General features: G+C 35.4%; 2 long non-coding RNA genes across 3 annotated transcripts; one reads left to right on the plus strand and one right to left on the minus strand.

The window, feature by feature from the left end:
• The first annotated feature begins 7,294 nt into the window (after window positions 1–7,294).
• LOC105420995 (uncharacterized) lies at window positions 7,295–13,029 on the plus strand. 2 transcript variants are annotated; one of them, XR_016045727.1, is made up of 3 exons: window positions 7,295–7,792; window positions 12,430–12,496; window positions 12,605–13,029. It is a non-coding gene; the product is annotated as an uncharacterized LOC105420995 (long non-coding RNA). The 2 variants fall into 2 exon arrangements; XR_016045726.1 differs by having other exon boundaries at window positions 7,297–7,792; window positions 12,599–13,029.
• Window positions 13,030–14,129: 1,100 nt separating this feature from the next.
• LOC110007649 (uncharacterized) lies at window positions 14,130–16,715 on the minus strand. Its single transcript, XR_016045728.1, has 2 exons — window positions 16,342–16,715; window positions 14,130–14,713 (listed from the first exon to the last, which is right to left on the minus strand). It is a non-coding gene; the product is annotated as an uncharacterized LOC110007649 (long non-coding RNA).
• Between the last annotated feature and the right edge of the window lie 5,873 nt (window positions 16,716–22,588).

The raw sequence follows: 22,588 nt of genomic DNA on the forward strand, positions 1-22,588 counted from the left end.
CTGAGGGGCGTACCGACCCATAGGTGTCGCACCGGTTGCAAAAATTGCATGGTTTGTTGGACTGGATGAACCAGAAGGACCGATTGAAGAATCGACTGACTCGACTGTGCTAAGAGTTGACGTATACCACTAACTTGGTTTGAGAGTGGCCCCTAAGCTGGAGCATGAACAATGTAACCTAGGTCAACTAGACTTTTGAGGGTAGCTTAAAAGCCTATCTCGCCTAAGGGTTGGTTTGAGTCGACACATTTGTTTCATACAGTGTTCAGGACATCATGAGCTGTACTATGGTGGCTCGAGGTTAGGTTAGATCCCTTAGACCTAGGTGGGTCTTAGTTTTGAGATCGCTGCACCTCAGAGTTATCTCGGTTCGAGTTATGGGAATTGGCTTTAGATGTTGCATGAATTTCTTCCCTCACTCGTCTTCTACTTTGGTTGCCTAAAATCCCTTGTAGGACGACGCCTAGTCCGACTCCCTGACTATTCAACGTTTTTTGGGAGGAGCCAGCTTTTTGGGCCACACAGATCTTAGGATTAGGAGTGGATGCTTGGGACTCTGCCTCTAATTGAAGACTTGGGCATTGGATAATGGATCGTCTTGGATCTATCGAAAACTCTAAGGGATTGCTGCATACTGGTCCTTAGGTTTGGGCAGGTTAGGCTTAGAGTCGGTTGTGGAGCAGTCATCATGGTCGCCTTGAGTGATTGACATGGTGATTGCTTTTGGTTGGGTTTTAAAGTCTAGACTTAAGTAAGATCTAAACTCGACAACTTAGGGCAAACCTAGCCTGACACTAGGGGCAAAAACCTTAGCTAAGATCTAGGCTAAGATTAGACTGGAACCTAAGCTTACTAGACTCAATGGATTTTGGTTAAGACCCTGAACTAGGGTAAGCCTAGTCTAACTTCAGAGGCAACTATTAAGCTTAGACCTATGCTAGAACCTAGACTAAGATCTAGACTAGATGGTGCACGAGTCTCAGCTTAGACTAAGAGTGGGTCTAGGTTTGTAGGGGTAAGCAACCCTAGTGTATTTTTTTTTATTTTTTTATCTTTTTAATTTTGATGAAACACAATTCAACTAAACATGGTGAAAGCAGAGAAAATATTATTTCAGTCAAGATTAACATACTAAAATAAAATAAAAAGGGCAAAAACATAACAACTCTATCTAAAGCAAAATATTTTGTTATATATTTTTAAAAATTTTATTTTAGGTAAAAAATTAGTCAACATGGAGCCAAAAGTCCCTGGAATGGTCCTGTGGGGACCCAAAATTTTTTTGGGACACTTGCAGTTGGGCGACACGGGTGGTGTCGCCCAAGCAGCACTATTGGTGTCGCCTTTACAGGGTTGGTGGCACGATTGGTGTCGCCCAAAACAATTATTTTTTTTTTATTTTTTTTATTTTTTATCTTATTAATATTGATGAAATAAGACTACTTTAAACTTAGAATAAGTAGGAAATAAAAATATTTATGATGAAATAAATTAAAATAAAATAAAATAGAAAAACATAGATTGGACTGAAAAATATGTTTTTTGTATTTTTTAAAATTTTATTTTGATTTGAATTTTTGTTTTCAATCACAAAAGAGTCTTTATAACAGATCCACAAAGTTTCAGAGGTTTCTGAGACCTTTGAATTTGGGCGACACTGGGAGTGTCGCCCAAATAAGAGGGGTTTTGGAGCACCGAAACCTTGGATTCTGGTCATAGCCGACTTTTGGGACCTTTTATGATTGAAAAAAATGAAAAAAAGTGAATAAAAATTGATTTTGAAGCTTGGATCAAGGTCGAAATAGCCTCATGGTGGGCGCCAAACTGTTTACGATGAAAATCTGACAGATCTTCCAATGAAGATCTCTCGAATTTTAACACCTTAAACTAATTAAAAAGATGTAAATAAAGTTCTAGAGAAAGTGGGATAGATTAAATTTAGAATCTGAGGTCAGATTTGCCCGGAAACAAGCGGATCTATTCTCAGATCTGTGGCTGAGCCAGCATGATTCAAAGCATTAAAATAAAATTTTTAAGACAAGTTAACAGATTAAAAATAAATAAAAGAAGAAAAATAGTAAAAGAATAAGAAAGAGAGAGGAAGAAACAATATCAAATCGGGCTGGATGGCCCGAGACTCCCGAGCCTTCGAGGGCTCGGCCGTATCAGAACTGATCATCTTTGCTTCTTTGATTCGAATGTTGACTAGCAGATCTCTGATGTAGAAGGGTTAGATCTAGGGTTATTGTGCCCTAATTCTAGTTTTGATCTTGGGTTTTATGCCTTAGGTCTAGGTTTTATCAGTCTTGAGGGTTAGGACTTCAGGAGGCTAGGTTTTTTATCTTATCTAGGATTTTCAATCTAGAGATTTTTCTAAAGCTGTCTGTCTTTCTCGAGGCCTGGAGACGAATTGCATTAGTTTTCTAAGGGTTTTGTGAGCTCTAGATGTTGAATATAAATTCTGAGATTTTCTCTAATTTTTTGAGATTTTTGGGGATTTTTTCTAAATTTTTAAGAATTTTCTAAGGGTTTTTCCTATTTTTGGTATTTTTGAGCAATTTTCCTAATTTCGATAATTTCTAAAGTTTTTTTGGTATCTTTTTCTCTCTATTTTTGGGTTAGGGAGAGGGGGTATTTATAAGATTTAATTGGTGATTTTTTCTAATTTGTTTTGAGTTTTTTCGGACTTTTTTGGATTTATAGCTTTAGCCCAATCGAATTAAAGAAAACGTGTTTACTGCATCATCAGATGCATTTATTGCATCATCAGATGCATTTACTGCATCATCAAATGCATTTACTACATCATCAGATGCATTTACTGCATCATCAGCCCGTGTATGGGCCTGTCGTGCCCATTATAACCTGGCCTGCGGCCCGACAGTTGAGTCTTACAAAGACTAAATTGTCATTTGTTATATCTTTTTATTTATATATCTGATTTAGACGATTCTTAGACCGTTGGAAAGCTTTTGGACTCTACTTCAAATTGGGATAGGATTTGGATAGTTTGGGATAATTAAATTGGGTCTACTAGGATAATGTGGTCCTAAGGGTTTAGAAAACCATAGAATTTGCCAGATTTAAAATGGGGTATCTACAGTTGCCTTTCTTTGGTATTCCCTGTCTTCGAGGGACATGTGAGTGGCAAAGAAGTAGACACTTTAGCGTTCCCTATCCTTCGAGGGGCAGGTGATCAAAGCTAAAGCCGACATTTTAAATTTCTTTCTAATGTCACGTGGTCAGGGGGCACACCAACTATCCCTCCAAGTCATTGTGCTCACCGAGCTCACCCACTTAGGGTATTTTTCCTCCTAGGGTGTTCGACGTGAGATTTCTTGAAACTCAAGTTGGAGTTTCTAGCCATTCCACTTAACTTCAGGGATTTTTGTAGTTTGAATTTTTAACCCTGACATTTTCTTTTATCTCCTTAGGGTTTCCTAAGGTTGTTTATAGGAAAAGTCTTTCTATAGGAAAAGACTTGTCTGGCCGAATCCGAAGTGAGAGACGAGGCACCAACACGGTAATCGCGGCAATGCGGTAATCATCATATACGGGTGTCCAAGCTCCTTTATTTTTTCTTAAGACTTTTTTTTTAGAATTTTTGAAAGTTGGGGGAGATTTGAAATAGAACCCGGAGCAAGGACATGCTACGATTTTAACAAAGATACTAAAGTTTTTGGAAAGCACAAGACATATAGTGAAAATTTTTAAAAGATAAAGATATTTCGAAAAACAAGCATGGTTAACAGTTTTAACTCCTTCAACCATAGAGCCCTCTAAGCAATTTAGCATCATGCAGCGATGGATCATACGCCCGACCCTTTTACGTCAATGCGGGGATAGACGAAATCCATCGAACAGGGTGGTTGTGCCCTGTATACACCTGACCTTTTTGCGTCATATGGGGCTAGACGGTACCTGCCTCGGCTCTTTTATGTCACACGAGTTTGATGTTTTTCCATCGAACAGTGTAGTTGTGCCCTGGTTACACCCGACCTTTCACGTCAAATGGGGATAGACAGTACCTGCCTCAGCTCTTTTATGTCGCATGAGTTAGGCGGTTTTTCATTGAAACATGGTGGTTGTACCTTGGATACACCCGACCTTTCACATCATATGGGGCTAGACGATACCTGTCTCGGCTCTTTTACGTCTTATGAGTTTGACATTTTTCCATTGAACAGGGTGGTTGTGCACTGGATACACCCAACCTTTCACGTCATACGGGGCTGGACGGTTCGTGTCTTAGCTCTTTTACATCATACGAGTTTGATATTTTTCCATTGAAACAGGGTGGTTGTGCCTTAGATACACCCGACTTTTCACGTCATATGATGATAGATGGTACGTGCCTCGGCTCTTTTATGTCGCACGAGTTTGACATTTTTCCATTGAAATAGGATGGCTGTGCTCTGGATACACTCAACCTTTCAGGTCATATGGAGCTGCACGGTCCCTGTCTCGGCTCTTTTAAGTCGCATGAGTTTGACGTTTTTCCTATCTCGGCTCTTTAACATCGCACGAGTTTGACGTTTTTCCTGTCTCGGCTCTTTTACCTCACACGAGTTTGACGCTTATCCTGTCTCGGCTCTTTTACGTCTCATGAGTTTGACGTTTATCCTGTGTTGGCTCTTTAACATCGCATGAGTTTGATACTTATCATGTCTTGGCTCTTTTACGTCGCACGAGTTTAACGTTTATCATGTATCGACTGTTTTACATCCCACACGAGTTTGATGTTTTTTCGAATTGGACTTTGGGACATCGTACGCACACACGGGGATGAGCTTGCCTCATTTCGCCTCAGGGGATCCAGTTGAGAGAAAAATGCTCTCAGACTAGCCAATATCATTATTGGCAAGGTTCACCCATCTCCGATATGTAGTAGTTGGTATTTATACTCATACAACCATGGAGTGTCTGACTACTTTCAAACCTTCATAACTGGCGTAGGACGAGCCAGATCGACTAATAGTTTAACCTCTTGTAGTGACGGAGGAAGTCATTTCTAAAAAGGTTTTAGAAATGGAGGGTCTTAACCATTAGATTGAAAAAGCGCTTTTAAAAGGGATGGGCTTTATAGTTTTGTCACCTGTGGCTCCTTTGGTGGTCATTTTCTTTATTATATTTTACTCAAAGATGATGAAAGGATTTTCTTGTGGGATCATGAGAACTCAAAAGTCTTGAAGCTGTCTTTTTACCTTTGGAGCTGTCATCCTATGATTCGCCGGTCCATGAAGAGTTCTCTGGATTCTTGCTGAGCTTCCATCTTGGAGAGGTCCTGATGTTCTTCCAGGATTCGTCGAAGTCACTTTAATTTTCTATTCATATCAACATCCCCCATCTTTCTAAGTTGGTTCTGTTGGAAACCTTCAGGGTTTAGGAGGAGTCTTCGTCCTCAGGGTCTGCTTGTGTCGTATTGTTGGAACTTGCATGTACTTATTTGTACTTGAGTGTTTTTGAATCAGCAGCTCTTTCTTGGAGTTTTTTTTTCCTTTATCCATGATGCCCTTTCTCGGGGTTTGGAGGAGAATTTGCTCAATTTTTTAAGGGTTTTGTGATCTTCAGAGGTTAAATATGAATTTTGATATTTTCTTTAATGTTTTGGAACTTTTTCTAAATTTTTAGGAATTGTTTAAGGGTTTTTCCTATTTTTGGTATTTTTGGGTGATTTTCCTAATTTCGAGAATTTCTAAGGTTTTTTTGGTAGCTTTTCCTCTCTTTTTGGGTTAGGGAGATGGGGTATTTATAAGATTCAGTTGGTGATTTTTCCTAGTTGTTTTGGTGTTTTTTCATAATTTTTTGGATTTATCTTTAAGTTTTAGCCTTATCTAATTAAAAAAAATATATTTACTGTATCATCAGCCTGCGTCTAGACCTGTCGGGACCATTACAGTCCGGCCCGCGCCCTGATAATTGGGTCTCTCAGGGACTAAATTGTTATTTGCTATATCATTTTATTCGTAGGTCCGATTCAGATGATTCTTAGACCGTTGGAAAGCTCTTGGACTCTATTTCAAATTGAGATAGGATTTGAGTAGCTTTGGGGTAATTAAATTGGGTAGACTAGGAAAATATGGTCCTAAGAGTTCAGAAAACCATAAAATTATATATATATATATATATATCAAACTACGCAACGCCTATAGGCAAAAATGAACAGTGATTATGCTTATGCTAAACACCGTTCAAAGTTCATCATACGGTCTTAGTTATTTGGTAGTATTTTAATTTTAATTTTTTTTCAACAAATCGGAATGATCTGAAATTTGGAGCGTGTGTTCATAAAACATAGGAGAATCTAATAAAAATACAAATACAAATAATTTGTAAAATACAATTTGATCAAAATACCTCCCCGTAAATTTATGGGGGTAATTGGGTCAATTTATAATTTGTAAAATAATTTTTTTAAATTTTTTTTATTAGGTGCACCTCACTAAGATGCGCACACGCTCCAAATTTCAGATCATTCTGATTCATAAAAAAAATATAAAAATTGAAACAGTACCAGACAATCGCGACCTTGCGATGAACTTTAGAAAATATATATATATATATATATTAGGGATTAGGGACCCTTCTCGACGAGGATGTTCGCTTTCGTCGATCATTTGATGGAATTCTCCTCAGATGTGTCTATACAAAAGAGATAGGCAAAGTACTCGAAGAAGTGCATTCAGGTATCTGTGGGCTGCATTAGTCTGGCCCGGAACAAGAGGTTACACCAAAAAGAGGTGAGGTGAGGGTGCACAAAAAAAGAGAAAAGAGAAAGACGTACATGAGGGACTACTAAGAAAAAAAGAAGCAAGTGAACTCGAGGGTGCACAGGGTGAAAGTGGTCATGCAGGGGCAAGTGATTTGGATTTGTAGAAAAAAAATTAAAATTCAACCAGTAACGGACATCTGTGATCATCAGATCGACCCAGATTCAATCTGGGCCATTGGGCTTGTATGTTCATATGCACTAGTGGGCTAATCCCAACTTTTTCATAATATATATATATATATATATATATATATATATATATATATATATTATGGGTGTAGTTTCCGTAAGGTTTCAACCTTAAACCATCCAATTAAGACGCACCTTCAAATTTGTTCATAACATATAAATTTTTTAGATATGCAGTTGCATTATACTACTATACAATCATTGCATTAGGTCATTTCCTATATATATATATATATATATATATATATATATATATATATATATATATATATATGAAAATGATTTGGTGAGCCGTCTCGCCTACAGAAAAAGAGTGAGCCAAACGGCTCTCTTTTGTTCTTGAAATCGAATGGCTGTGATTTCGTGAGGCAACGACAACTAATAACCGTGCGCACTGACCCTCTCTCTCTAGCCTGCACACGACATCTTTCCCTATACCTAAACTCTCGCCTCGGTGAAACCATCTCTTTCTACCTAAACTCTGGCATCCCTCTCTCTCCCCCCCGTGAGCTTGCTCCCACCCCTCTCCAAATCCCGTGAGCCTCCTCCCATTGCCTCTCTCTCCGGTGAGCCTCGTCGCCTCTCTCTGTACTGTGAGCCTTATCCCTCCCTCCCTCCCTCCCTCCCTCTCTCTCTCTCTCTGTCTCCCCCGAGAACAACAATCAGCCTCCTCGCTCAGCAACCCTAAATCCCCAAATTCAGCAACCCTAAATCCCCAAAATTAGCAACCCTAGATTCCTTTGACTCTGGAATCTCTCTCACTAGAAGCCTCCTCGATTCTCAGCAACTCTAAATAAAAAATAGTGGTTTCAATCAACCATTCACAGCAAGGTACGAATTCAATTTACTTTTGGCATGGTTTCATGGAGTTCTTCTTGAATATTTTTAGCTACATTTTTTCAGAGCTATTTCACTGTATATCATCTCTGTGTTTCATCTCTGCATATTATTAATCCGCCAACTCCTAAATCTATGGACTTTTACGATTTTACATCAAAATGGATTATGCAAATCGTACAAAATTGCATCTCGGACGTGGCAGTTTGGAGATCATTCACAGATGCAGTAATTTTTTATTTGAATATTGGGGATTTAGGTTTACATTTTTGTGGATTTAGTTATGTCTGTCTTGTACATTTACTATGGAATTCTTACCCATATTTCTTCACCATTGTCACTCTGCAAACGATTCCAGTATTTGCTTCGCTTTGCCATCACCATTGTCACTCTGCAAAATCTCCATCTTGATTTGTTTTCTCTATCTCTCTCATCTTTGTTGAATCCGAATTTTTATAAGAAGAGGCTCAAATCTATGGCAAAAACAACTCCAAATACCAATGTATTATGGTTATGAATTTAGATTTTCATTTTATATATATTGTGCTTATTTCCTTTACGTGACAATTTGGGGAAAGTGTTTATTTTCTCTGCCTGCATATTTTAATGTTTGGTTATGTGAAGTCCTAATTTGGAGATTTTTTTTTTTTTTAAATTGTTGAATGGCATCCATTGATGTTGCTCTGTTAAGTGATTGATTTTTTGGTTTAAAATTGTTGAGTGGCATCCATTGATGTTGCTCTGTTAAGTGATTGATTTTTTGGTTTAAAATTGTTGAGTGGCATCCATTGATGTTGCTCTGTTAAGTGATTGATTTGTTTTTCATTAGGTTTGTTTACTTTCAATCATCAAGCATTTTGGTTTGTTAATGGTTCAAACAGGGTAGAATTCATGTTGCTCTGTGAAGTCATAATTTGGAGAAATATTTTATCGAAATTGTCGAATGGCATCCATTGATGTTGCTCTGTTAAGTGATTGATTTTTTTTCATTAGGTTTGTTTACTTTCAATCATCAAGCATTTTGGTTTGTTAATGGTTCAAACATGGTGGAATTGATGTTGCTCTGTGAAGTCCTAATTTGGAGACTTTTTGGTTTAAAATTGTCGAGTAGCATCCATTGATGTTGCTCTGTTAAGTGATTGATTTTCTTCATTAGGTTTGTTTACTTTCAATCATCAAGCATTTTGGTTTGTTAATGGTTCAAACAGGGTGGAATTCATGTTGCTCTGTGAAGTCATAATTTTGAGAAATATTTTACCGAAATTGTCGAATCGCATCCATTAATATTGCTATGTTAAGTGATTGATTTTTTTTCATTAGGTTTATTTACTTTCAATCATCAAGCATTTTGGTTTATTACTGGTTCAAACATGGTGGAATTGATGTTGCTCTGTGAAGTCTTAATTTGGAGGTTTTTTGTTTTAAAATTGTTGAGAGGCATCCATTGATGTTGCTCTATTAAGTGATTGATTTTTTTCCATTAGGTTTGTTTACTTTCAATCATCAAGCATGTTGGTTTGTTATTGGTTCAAACAGGGTGGAATTCATGTTGCTCTGTGAAGTCCTAATTTTGAGAAATTGTTTACCGAAATTGTCGAATGGCATCCATTGATGTTGCTCTGTTAAGTGATTAATTTTTTTTCATTAGGTTTGTGTACTTTCAATCATCAAGCATTTTGGTTTGTTAATGGTTCAAACTGGGTGGAATTGATGTTGCTCTGTGAAGTCTTAATTTGGAGATTTTTTATAAAAAAAATTGTCGAGTGGCATCCATAGATGTTGCATTGTTAAGTGATTGATTTTTTTTCATTAGGTTTGTTTACTTTCATTCATCAAGCATTTTTGGTTTGTGAATGATTCAAACAGGATGGAATTGAGCTTGCAAGAGAATAGAAATGGAAATTGTAAAATCATTTTTAAAAAAATATGTGAAGTGTTGAAGTCATTAATCGACAAAGATTTCATGATTTGTGTAGGGTAAGTTTAGCACCTGAGATGGACCTCACCATTTCAACAAGTGTGGCATCCCCCACATTGTCAGAGAATGACAACATGGGGGATACTGTAGAGTCCATGGAGCAAGATCCCTTGCTAGCAACCCCTCTCCCCAATAAGTTCACAAATCTTGAAAACAGAGACCATGCGTTGTCGTCCAAGGGGTCTGAAAGAAAGGAACCTCGTGTAGGAATGAAACTCAGTGATGAAAATGATGCATATGAATTTTACAAGGCTTTTGCATTGGGGGAAAGGTTTGGTGTCAGAAAGGGAAGTACTCACACGAATAAGGACGGAAAGAGAATTGATAGGGAATATAAATGTTCTAAAGAAGGATTCCGTTGGGTGAAAGAAGTGCAACCTAGAAAAATTTTCCATGAGACAAGGTGTGGATGTGATGCGAAGATGTGCATAAATACCAACAATGAGTGGGTTGTCACAAAGTTTGTTAAGGATCATAATCACTTACTTGTATCTCCATATAAAGCTTGACTCATTCGATCACACTGAACAATATCGGATGTGACAAAGACAATGATAAACTCCATGAGCTCTGCTTTGGTAAAATCTCGGAATATCTATGATATCTTTTTAGAGCAGGCTAGAGGGATTAATAATCTCCCTTGCTCACAAAAAGACATCGAAAACCAATTAGGAATCAAGAGAAGAAAATTTAAAGGGGAAGATGGCAATCGTGCGATGGAATGGTTAATCGATATGAAGAGATTCAATCCATCTTTTTTCTATGAAGTAAAATTAGATGAAAAAGATCACATTGTCAACCTACTATGGGTAGATGCCATGTCTAGGGTGTTCTACCATCACTTCTCGGATGTGGTCACCTTTGATACCACATATAAGACAAATGCTTTTGGCATGCCCTTTGCTCCCATACTTGGAGTGAATCACCACCTTAGCACAACATTTTTTGGGTTTGCCCTTATCTTTGATGAGAAAGTGGAGTCTTTTGTATAGGATGAAAATTGGCTAGAGGTAATGGGTGGAAGTCAACCTGGAGTAATTATCACCGATCAGGATCTTGCAATGACCGTGCAGTGAGACAAGTATTGAATAAAAGCAGACATCATTATTGTAAGTGGCACATACTTTCAAAGGTCAAAGAAAAATTATGTCATGTCTTGAGAAGGAGTCCATCTTTCCCTGAAATATTCAAAAACTGTATAATGAGCCAAGCTGAGGAAGAATTTGAGTCAGAAGGGAAATCTCTTATTGAGAAATTTGATCTTCAACAGAATGAATGACTCAATAGATTGTTCAGATGTCGAAAGCAATGGATTGATGCATACATTACAGATGCATTCATAGCAGGTATGTCATCGACTCAGAGAAGCGAAGAAATGAATAAGCACTTCAAAATGTATGTGACTTCCAATACAAGCTTGCGCACATTGTTGGAAACTACTATAAAAGTGCATGATTAAAAACTTCTTAAGATGAGATAAAATGACTTAAAGAACATGACATCAAAGCCTTTTGTGAGGACCACGTGTGACATTGAGGCTCACGCTTCGAAGATATATACACACAAGGTTATGAAGTCATTTGGAGAAGAAGTTGCAGGAGGCATCAATTACATTAGTGAAATTATTGAAGACAATGACAGTTGCAATATTAAGGTATCAAAATGTGAAAGTGGAACAAGGGCCTGCAATGTAGAGTTCAATCGTCACAATCAAACTTTTGTTTGTACTTGCCACATGTATGAGAGGCTGGGCATTATTTGTAGACATGGGATTAGGGTCTTGATGGTGAATAATATTTTTGAAATCCCATCGCATTACATAATGAAGAGGTGGACAAAAGATGTGATGATAGGTGTTGTACTTGATGCCAATGGGAAACAAATGCAAGGTACCTCTGATCTACCCCGTTCAATTCGTTTTAATGAGGTTTGTCAAGTCACTAGAGAACTAGCAGAGCATGCTTCAGAAAGTGTAGAACTCCATGCATTTATAATGTTTGAACTATTAAGTACACTTTCAAAGGTTAAGGCCAAGATTGGGGGTGTGGTATTACCAGATGGTGCTTTTAAGACGCCTTGCAGCAGTCATAATGAGAATATGATTGCCGACGGTCACAACGGAGCTGAGGTTGAGGGACATGCATGCTATAACATCCTTGAACCCCTCAGGCACGAACAAAGGGGAGACCTACCAATGATAGATATGTATCTCGAGTTGAGATAAGAGGCAGAGAAAGCGAAAGCAAGAGTGAAAGAAGTTACCCGAAAGTGCGCAGTTTGCAAAGGGAGTGGACATGACAAAAGGAATTGTCCATCTCTCGCACGTTCAAAGTATGAATGAACTATTGCTCCATTTCTCGTACTCTATGTGATTTTAATATGAATTCTTTAAATATAAATATTTGAAATGGGTTTTCTTCATTTAGGTTAAATGTAAATATTAGATGCACGGATGGGTCATGCGAGCATGTGGAACATGCTGAGTAATGGTAATAATCTTTAGAGATTTGCATTATATTCAGTAAAATAATATTTTTTGCGTTGAATTTGCATGGTAAGAAATTTGTTTGCATTGAAATTCTAATGCTTGTGTGGTTGTTGACAATGTAGGTAAAAATTATTTCTTATGCTTATGTGGTTGTTGACAATGTAGGTAAAAATTATTTCTTATGCTTATGTGGATGCAACGGGTGCTGTTCTTTTGAATCAAAAGTTGACAGGTAAATAATATTTCTTATTGTGTAGTTTATTCATAAATTTACCTTATTTAAGCATTGTGGTACTTCTATCCGTGGTTGTATTACTTACTGATGGTCATACAGTTGCAGACACCGATTGATGGAGGACTTCACATTTTACTTGATGTTTCCAAGTCAGAAAACAATGGCTGCACTGCCTTCGGTCGATGAATTTATCTTGTTTCATGGTTAATTATTTGTAAACTTAATATTACGCCTTTTGGAGGGTGTTCCTTTTGGAGTCATTTGTCATGTTTTTCTCTTATGGGACCATGTATCTTTTACTTTTTATGGATGTCTTCGAACTTTGCCATTTGACATGTTTTTCTCTTATGGGACCATGTATCTTTTACTTTTTGTGCTGTGTCCATTGTTTGTATTAATTTGTTATCTTGGGGTTGTCTCGTTATCTTGGGATAGTGCCTGATTGGGTTTGGAATTTATGACAGGTTTTGTATGATATATGGCTTGAAAAACCAAAAATATGGCAGAAGTGCCCAATTGGGTTTGGAATTTGTGACAGGTTTTGTATGATATTTGGCTTGAAAAACCAAAAATATGCTCAATTGGGTTTGGAATTTATAATAGGTTTTGTATGATATATGGCTTGAAAAACCAAAAAAATGGCAACAGTGCCCAATTAGGTTTGGGATTTACTATAGGTTTTTCACGGAGGCATTCTTTTAACATGTGGGTACCTAGTGTGTTATTCACATAGGCATTCTTTTACCAGGGGCATTCTTTTAACATGTGAGCACCTAGCATGTTACTCGCATTTTTATTATTGTAATTTTGCAAAAATTCCTGCTAAAGGGATGTACATTTCTCGATTTGTTTTCAATTCTCAAATTAACACTCTGGACCAGCTCTAAGTCAAATAAGCGGCCACATGACAATATCTATTTTAAATCTACTGTCCATATGTCACTCCCTGTAATTCATTGCACCAGCATGAGCTTGCACTATAATGAAAATAGAAGCATCTCAATAAAATAGAAGCCCTCAATGAAGCGTTCAATGAAATAGTAGCATCTCAATGAAGCCCTCAATGAAATAGAAGCCCTCAATGAAGATCTCAATGAAATAGAAGCCCTCAATGAAAAGAAGCCCTTAATAAAGAAGCCCTCAATGAAGATCTCAATGAAATAGAGCCCTCAATGAAATAGAAGCGTCTCAATGAAGCCCTTAATGAAGCCCTCGATGAAATAGAAGCATCTCAATGAAGCCCTTCATGAAGCGTCTCAATGAAGCCCTCAATGACCACCATAAGTATAGAAGTGTCTCAATGAAGGCTGAAGTATATCAGACTATATAGAAAATTTACAACACAATTTTGAATAGCAATGACTAAAAAGACATTGAAGAGCAATGACTCAAAAAGACATCTCCCTTGCAACAGTAAGAAAGTATGGCCTGCTTTCACATGGCTGAATTTCAGCTTTTATAGCACAATTTTTTTATAGCCCTCAATAAATGGCACAATCGCACTGGCCATACTTCAAATGATCAACCCACCCATTTAAATAAATTATAGATGCTTGAACTCTGGCTCGCTATCAACGCACAATAAAAAATCAATACATAATGTCCTCGAGATAATATCCTCGAATTGGAATTGCATGACAAATAATATATGTTTATATTACCAAAAGAACCCTTTTGTTACTTTCAACTACAACATTTTCCATAAAAGAAGAATAAATTAATTCTACTATAGGAATAATTACATTAGTAAAAGGCAACCCTGTAAAAAAGCAAATTCCAAGTCAGAAAGTATCACATCTTTCTAATCGACTATAAAAATAAAAAAGATGAGTGCAAGCAAGCACACATTTATTATGCACAAGAAATACAAAAATTGTTGCAAACACCCAAAGGCATCGAGTAAGAATTGATGCATGCGCTCTATGGCAATGAGTATCGTATCATTGCCAACACTTGTTTCTTGATTGAGCATGACACGTTTTTCTAATTCTTTCATTGGACTCCACTGTCGTGTATTGCATCGTCTTAAATTGACACGACGGTATTATATTCATCACACAATTGGAAGAACCCACATATAGAGCATTTATAGTACATCTTGTTCGGGTTATTTTGGCTTGCTTTAGGTTTCTTAGCACAATCTATACTGCACTTTGGGCATCGTCGAGTTGTATATCCTCGATTACTTGTAGAATAAGATGACATTGTTAGAGCCTACAATAATTGTATCAGTACCACACTATAAATGACTAAATAATTACGTATTTCAAGCACATCATAACAGTCATTGCAAATATGTCAATAATAATTTTAACAATAACCACAACAGCAATAACAACCATTACCACCTCTATGATGAGGCCCAAAACACTTCACAGAGCAACATCAATTCCACCATGTTTGAACCATTAACAAACCAAAATGCTTGATGATTGAAAGTACACAAACCTAATGAAAAAAAATCAATCACTTAACAGAGCAACATCAATGGATGCCATTCGACAATTTCAGTAAAATATTTTTCAAAATTATGACTTCACGGAGCAACATGAATTCCACCCTGTTTGAACAATTCACAAACCAAAATGCTTGATGGTTGAAAGTAAGCAAACCTAATAAAAAAAAATCAATCACTTAATAGAGCAACATCAATGGATGCCACTCGACAATTTTAAACCAAAAAATCTCCAAATTAGGACTTTACAGAGCAACATCAACTCCACCATTTTTGAAGCAATAACAAACCAAAATGCTTGATGATTGAAAATAAACAAACCTAATGAAAAAAAATCAATCACTTAACAGAGCAACATCAATGGATGCTATTCGACAATTTCAGTAAAATATTTTTAAAAATTATGACTTCACGGAGCAACATGAATTCCACCCTGTTTGAACAATTCACAAACCAAAATGCTTGATGATTGAAAGTAAACAAACCTAATAAAAAAAAAACCAATCACTTAACAGAGCAACATCAATGGATGCCACTCGACAATTTTAAACCAAAAAATCTCCAAATTAGGACTTCACAAAGCAACATCAATTCCACCATGTTTGAACCATTAACAAACCAAAATGCTTGATGATTGAAAGTAAACAAACCTAATGAAAAAAAATCAATCACTTAACGGAGCAACATCAATGGATGCCATTCGACGATCTCGGTAAAATATTTCTCCAAATTATGACTTCACAGAGCAACATGAATTCCACCCTGTTTGAACCATTAACAAACCTTATGAAAAAAAATCAATCACTTAACAGAGCAGCATCAATGGATGCCACTCGACAATTTTAAACCAAAAAATCAATCACTTAACATAGCAACATCGATGGATGCCATTCAACAATTTAAAAAAAAAAAAAAAAATCTCTAAATTAGGACTTCACAGAACCAAACATTAAAATATGCAGGCAAAGAAAATAAACACTTTCCCCAAATTGTCACATAAAGGAAATAAGAACAATATCGATAAAATGAAAATCTAAATTCATAACCATATTACTTTGGTATTTGGAGTTGTTTTTACCACAGATTTGAGCCTCTTCTTATAAAAATTTGGATTCAACAAAGATGCGAGAGATAGAGAAAACAAATCAAGAAGGAAAATTTGGATTCAACAAAGATGCGAGAGATAGAGAAAACAAATCAAGATGGAGATTTTATAGAGTGACAATGGTGATGGCAAAGCAAAAGAAATATTGGAATCGTTTGCAGAGTGACAATGGTGAAGAAATATGGGTAAAAATTCCATTGTAAATGTACAAGACAAAGACATAATTAAATCCACAAAAATGTAAACCTAAATCCCCAATATTCAAATAAAAAATTACTGCACCTGTGAATGATCTCCAAACTGCCACGTCCGAGATGCAATTTTGTACGATTTGCATAATCCATTTTGATGTAAAATCGTAAAAGTCCATAGATTTAGGAGTTGGCGGATTAATAATATGCAGAGATGAAACACAGAGATGATAAGGCTCACAATAGAGAGAGACGAGGAGGCTCACTGGAGAGAGAGACAATGTGAGGAGGCTCATGGGATTGGAGAGGGTGGGAGCAGGCTCACGGGGGAGAGAGAGGGATGCCAGAGTTTAGGTAGAGAGAGATGGTTTCACAGAGGCGAGAGTTTAGGTACAAGGAGAGATGTTGTGCGCAGGCAAGAGAGTGTCACAGTTATTAGTTGTCGCTGTCTCACGAAACCACAGCCGTTCGATTTCTAGAACAAATAAGAGCCGTTCGGCTCACTCTTTTTTTTTTAGGCGAGATGGCTCACCAAATCATTTTATATATATATATATATATATATATATATATATATATATATATATATATATATATATATAAGAGTATTGATCACCCTTTCACACCCATGTGCGTAGGATTCCAAAGGAGCGTAGGACTCCAAAGGATTATCATTAAATTTGACACAGATCTTAAGAAAAGTCAAGTCGTACACTCATTTGATAATTTTTTTAGAGATCCGTTCTAAATTTAATGGTGATCCTTTGGTTTTCTACACACATGAGTGTGGGAGGGTCTCATAAGATCATTACTATATTTATATATATATATATATATATATATATATATATATATATATATATAAAAGGAGAATCTTATAGTAGCCCACTAGTTAACAGTTATGGTGTAAGTCCAATGGCACTGATTAAATCTAGGCCGATTCAATAGTCACGATTGCATTTTGTGTTTGAGCTCATGGGAACAATGTTTTTGCCAATAGGCTCAGCACCGTCTGATTTTTCGAATGGCGTGGATAAATCAACCACCCTAGTGCATTCGATTTTTCACACAAAAATATGAGAAACTACAATAGCTCTAGGAGAGCCATTATGATTTTTCAGAAAAGCTGCAATGGCTCTACGAGAGCAGGTATGGGGCAAAACACTATTCATTTTCGCCCTTTGATGTTTTTAAGATTATATATATATATATATATATATATATATATATATATATATATATATATATATATATATACACACACACTATAAAACGCTAATAGGCAAAAATGAACAGTGATTTCGCGTACCCTCATCACCATTCAAACTTCATCGCACAGTCACAGTTATTCAGTAGTGTGTCAATTTTCATTTTTTTACTAATCAGAATGGTCTGAAATTTGGAGTATGTATACATCTTAGTGAGGCACACCTAATAAAAATATAAAAAAAATAATTCATAAAATATAAATTGACCTAAATACCCCTAAACTTTATGGGGGTATTTTCGTTAATTTATATTTTACGAATTATTTTTTTCAGTTTTTTATTAGGTGCGTTTTCTAACTAAGATGTACACACACTCTAAATTTCACGTAATTTAGATTTCTAGAAGAAAAATGAAAATTGTAAGACTACCTGACAACTGTGACCGTGCGATGAAGTTTTGATAGTGATGAGGGTAGGCGAAATCGTTGTTCATTTTCGCCTATAAGCGTTGGGAAGAGTTTATATATATATATATATATATATATATATATATATACACCCAGTCAGTTGACCGTTTAGGCCAGGAGAGCCGCTGAGGTCCAGAAGACGTAAGAGGTAGTCAAAGAGGACTGTCCAGATAACACTCAACCGCAACCTAATAATGGAGAAATTTATAAAGAATCTGACAGATAAAACAACTAGTACAACTAATAGAACTCTAAGGATAAAAAACAAAGAGGAAATTATTATTAATGATATTGAAAACCAAATACAGAATTGGAACATACCTAAGGTTCCAATATCAGATGTTTACAAAAAAGGTACATTCGACCTCAAAATCGGATATGCTATAAAAACAGTAGAAGAAACTCTTTCTGTCACTAGTAACCAAGAAGATTTTCAATTACTATCTCAAAAGATATTACAAATTCATAAAAACAAAAATTATAAATATTTACATATAGGATTAATACAAATAGCTGTCAAACCCTTGACTCGCTTGGGATTAAATAATTCTATCTTAGTCTTCCTACGCGATACTAGGCATAATAGATTTTCTGATTCACTGTTAGGAATGGTCGAATCTAGTTTATGTAGTGGACCAATATATTTCAACTGTTTTCCAAATTATTCTGTATCACTTACAGATCCAAATATTTTAAATGTTTTATCTTTAAATCTCAAAAGTCAAGGATTTAATATGAAGACAGGTTCTCAAAATATAGCCATTGTTTATCGAATCTATTACAAAGTAATGACTACATTATGTCCAAATGTACTCCAAATAGATACGAGAGGACAAACAATATTTTTTCAAACCAATATGGAAAAATCAAATACAATTATACCAAAAACAATATCATGGTCAGATATTGTTCTACCCCAAACATGGTCTATCAATAATGAAAACCAACCATCACAAAATCCCACTCAAAATATTCCAGATAAAATTATTGAATATACAGACGGAAATATTGAAATACAGTTCACCACAAACAATAGAATTATGGATAATGCATCCATCTCAGGAACTTCAAGTATTCATTCTTTTCGAGATCCAGAACCCCCAAGAAAATCCATTACTGCTTATACGACAATTCCTCCAATAATAGATATTCCATCAACACCAAAACCACAAATTGATGGACTTCCGCGAACGTCTGATAATATCATTATTCCCCAATACAGAAAAGTTGAAGGAGAACCTGCTGAGGCAGAATTCATTCAAGTATTACAACTTGAAGAAACATTCACTAAAGAAGATATTATCAATGATTTCTTATCCCCAGAAAATAAAAATATTAGAGAATGGTATGTCAAAGAATTTGAACCTAGATTAGTAGAATTATTTCACTCACAATTTAATAAATGGAGAAAAAAGGGAAATAGAGGAAAATGTTTCTTTAATTGGTTAAGAGACACCTTAAGCCAACACAATATCCCTATTCCTGACTTCGAAATAAATACATTAGAAACCCAATACACAGTATTCAATACTACAGAAGGAAATACTATCAAATCTATACATCCTCCTGAACAAAGCTTGAAAATACAAGGAGTTGCTACTACAGTACCAACTGCAAAAACTCCAGAACAAAATATAGGATCCTCATCTACAGCAAGCCAAATGGTTGTATATGAAACAGTAGCCACACCATATAAACTCAACAATGCCAATATAGCTCGTGTAGAATTACTCCCACACATAATTGAACAAAATAATTATACAAATCTTTATCTTCATACGCTTGGACAACAAACAAATAGAATAGAAAATTTACTACAACCTCCCACTTACAGGGAGAAAAAACAATTATTTTTTAAACCACCTCCTGACTTGAATAAAGACAAATTTCATATCGGCGATGATAATACAACACTTATGGGTCAACTAATCTCTAAATTATCTAAACTAGAAATAAAAGATCCCAAACCAACAATCATTTTATCAGATAATGATAAAGGAAAAACAAAAATCCCTGAACATGATAATATGACTCTACAAGAAGAAATACTTTTCCAAACCACTGAAATGAAGGAACCACCAATTGACAATACAATACAAAATATGCAAACAGCGTTTTCTGAAATACAACTTACTCCTGATAGTATAAATCGTATCAATTATAGTAAAAACTGGCAACCAATAAATGTCCGACCATATTATAAAAGACCAACCCCAGTTGATATCCAATTAGAAGAAGATCTAACAAGTCATACTTCTACATATACAGGTCGAACAATTATAGATTGGAATATTGATGGAATTTCCGATCACCGAATACTAGATACAATGAAACACATGACTATGTATGCTTTAGCACGTAAAATGGCTGGTAGTCATGACCAAGAAATAGCAAAAGCTATAGTCTCAGGATTCATCGGATGGCTAAGGGGATGGTGGGATTCATATCTTAATGAACAAACAAAACAACAAATATTAACTAATACTCGACAATGGACAACAAAAAATGAACATAACCAGGATATGGTATATTCTGAAAGTGATGCTGTCAATTCTTTAATATATACAATTGCCCTTCATTTTATAGGAAATACTTCGATACTTGCAGCACGAACTGCTGATCTTTTATCTAATCTACGATGTCCTACACTATCACACTATAAATGATATAAAGACGTCTTTTTCTCTCGACTACTTATACGAGAAGATAGTCATCTTGACCACTGGAAAGAAAAGTTCGTAGCCGGACTACCTTACCTATTTGCTGAAAAGGTCAAAGAACGTCTAAAAAATAAGAATAGTGGTGTAATAAATTATTCTCAATATACATTAGGAAAATTATCTTCAGAAATCTGTGTTGAAGGCCTAGCCCTATGTACAGTTCTGAAACTCAAAAAGCAACTTGATAAACATAATTTAAGTGGTAAAAAAGAATTAGGAGATTTCTGCCAACAATTTGGCTATCATATGGACCAAATTCATATAGATAAAACCAAACCACATAAAATCCATAAAGTATATAAAAAGAAAAAACATCGTAATAAACCAGACAAAACATATAAGTCTTTCCCAACCAAACAGAAAAAATATAAGAAATTTACAAAACGTTTTGCTTCTAAAACGTCCCAAAATAAAAAGAAATTACCCGTTTGTTATAAATGCGGCAAAGTCGGCCATTATAAAAGTCAATGCAAGGTCAAGCAAAAATTAGACTCTATTACATTAGATAAATCCATCAGGAATAAAATCTATGATATTATTCAATTATATGATTCGTCCGATAGTTCAGATTCAGACACTACTTCTTCCAGTAGTGATACTTCTTTTATAGGAACAATACATAATGATGAATTTTATTGGTCTGATAATAGTTCGAATACAGAAAACGAAATATGTCAATGTCCTATTACATCTTCTAATATTCATACATTAACAAAAGAAGACAATCTTATTTTAGATTTAATAGAGAAAATACCTGATCCTAATGAAAAAAGTGAAATAATTACTCAGTTTATCAATTTAACTAAAACAAAAACAAAACATACACCATTAGTTAAACCTCCTGATAATTGTAATTTTTCTGATATCATGAAACGAATCAGTCATTATGAAGCCACCCAAAAGGAACCTACTATTACTGACCTCAAAGGTGAAGTTAATACAGTAAAAGTAGAATTAGCTCAATTAAAAACAAGAATTCAAATCCTTGAACTTCATGATAATACTTCCGAACTACATACTGAAGAAGACATAGTAGAATTTAATCATTTACTCAAATCATATCATCCCAATGATTATTTAGATCAAATGGATCAAGGCGAATCATCGAATAGACATTCGGTAAATGTTTTAAATAGAGTAATAACACAAAAATGGTTTGTATTAATAACCATAGTCATAAATGATGAATATGAATTCCAATCTCTAGCTCTAGTAGATTCAGGTGCTGATCTGAATTGCCTCAATGAAGGATTAGTCCCTACAAAATACTTTGATAAGAGTACTCAAATCCTTAATACGGCTGATGGTAGTAGACTATTTATCAAATACAAATTATCCAATGCTAAAATTTGTACAGAAGGACATTGTTTTCCTACTCCATTCATAATGGTTAAAAGACTCAGTCAAGCAGTAATCCTTGGTGTACCCTTTCTTACTTTGTTATATCCAGTTACAATTTCTCATACAGGTATTGAAACAAATACTCATGGTACTCCTATTAGATTTGAATTTCTTGATAAGCCAAAAATTAAAGAAATTAATACTGTCAAACAAAATATTAAACACAAAGAAAATTTTTTAGGATCTTTACAACTTGAAATCAAACATAAACTTATCAGTGAAAACCTCCAAACTCATGAGATAATACAAAAAATACAACAACTCAAAAGTTTTATTGAAAAAGAAATATGCAATGAATTACCAAATGCCTTCTGGCATAGAAAACAACATATTGTTGGATTACCATATGAACCAAATTTTAGTGAAACAAAGATATACCAACAAAAGCTAAACCAATTCAGATGAATACAGAATTATTACAAACATGTCAGCTTGAAATAAAAGATTTACTCCAAAAGAAACTTATACATCCTAGTTCATCTCCCTGGAGTTGTTCTGCTTTTTATGTCAATAAAAATGCTGAGCAAGAACGAGGAGTTCCA

This window comes from Amborella trichopoda, chromosome 12, assembly GCF_054954075.1.
Source record: "Amborella trichopoda isolate Santa Cruz 75 chromosome 12, AtrichopodaSantaCruz75HAP2 v2.0, whole genome shotgun sequence".
Taxonomy (NCBI): Eukaryota; Viridiplantae; Streptophyta; class Magnoliopsida; order Amborellales; family Amborellaceae; genus Amborella; species Amborella trichopoda.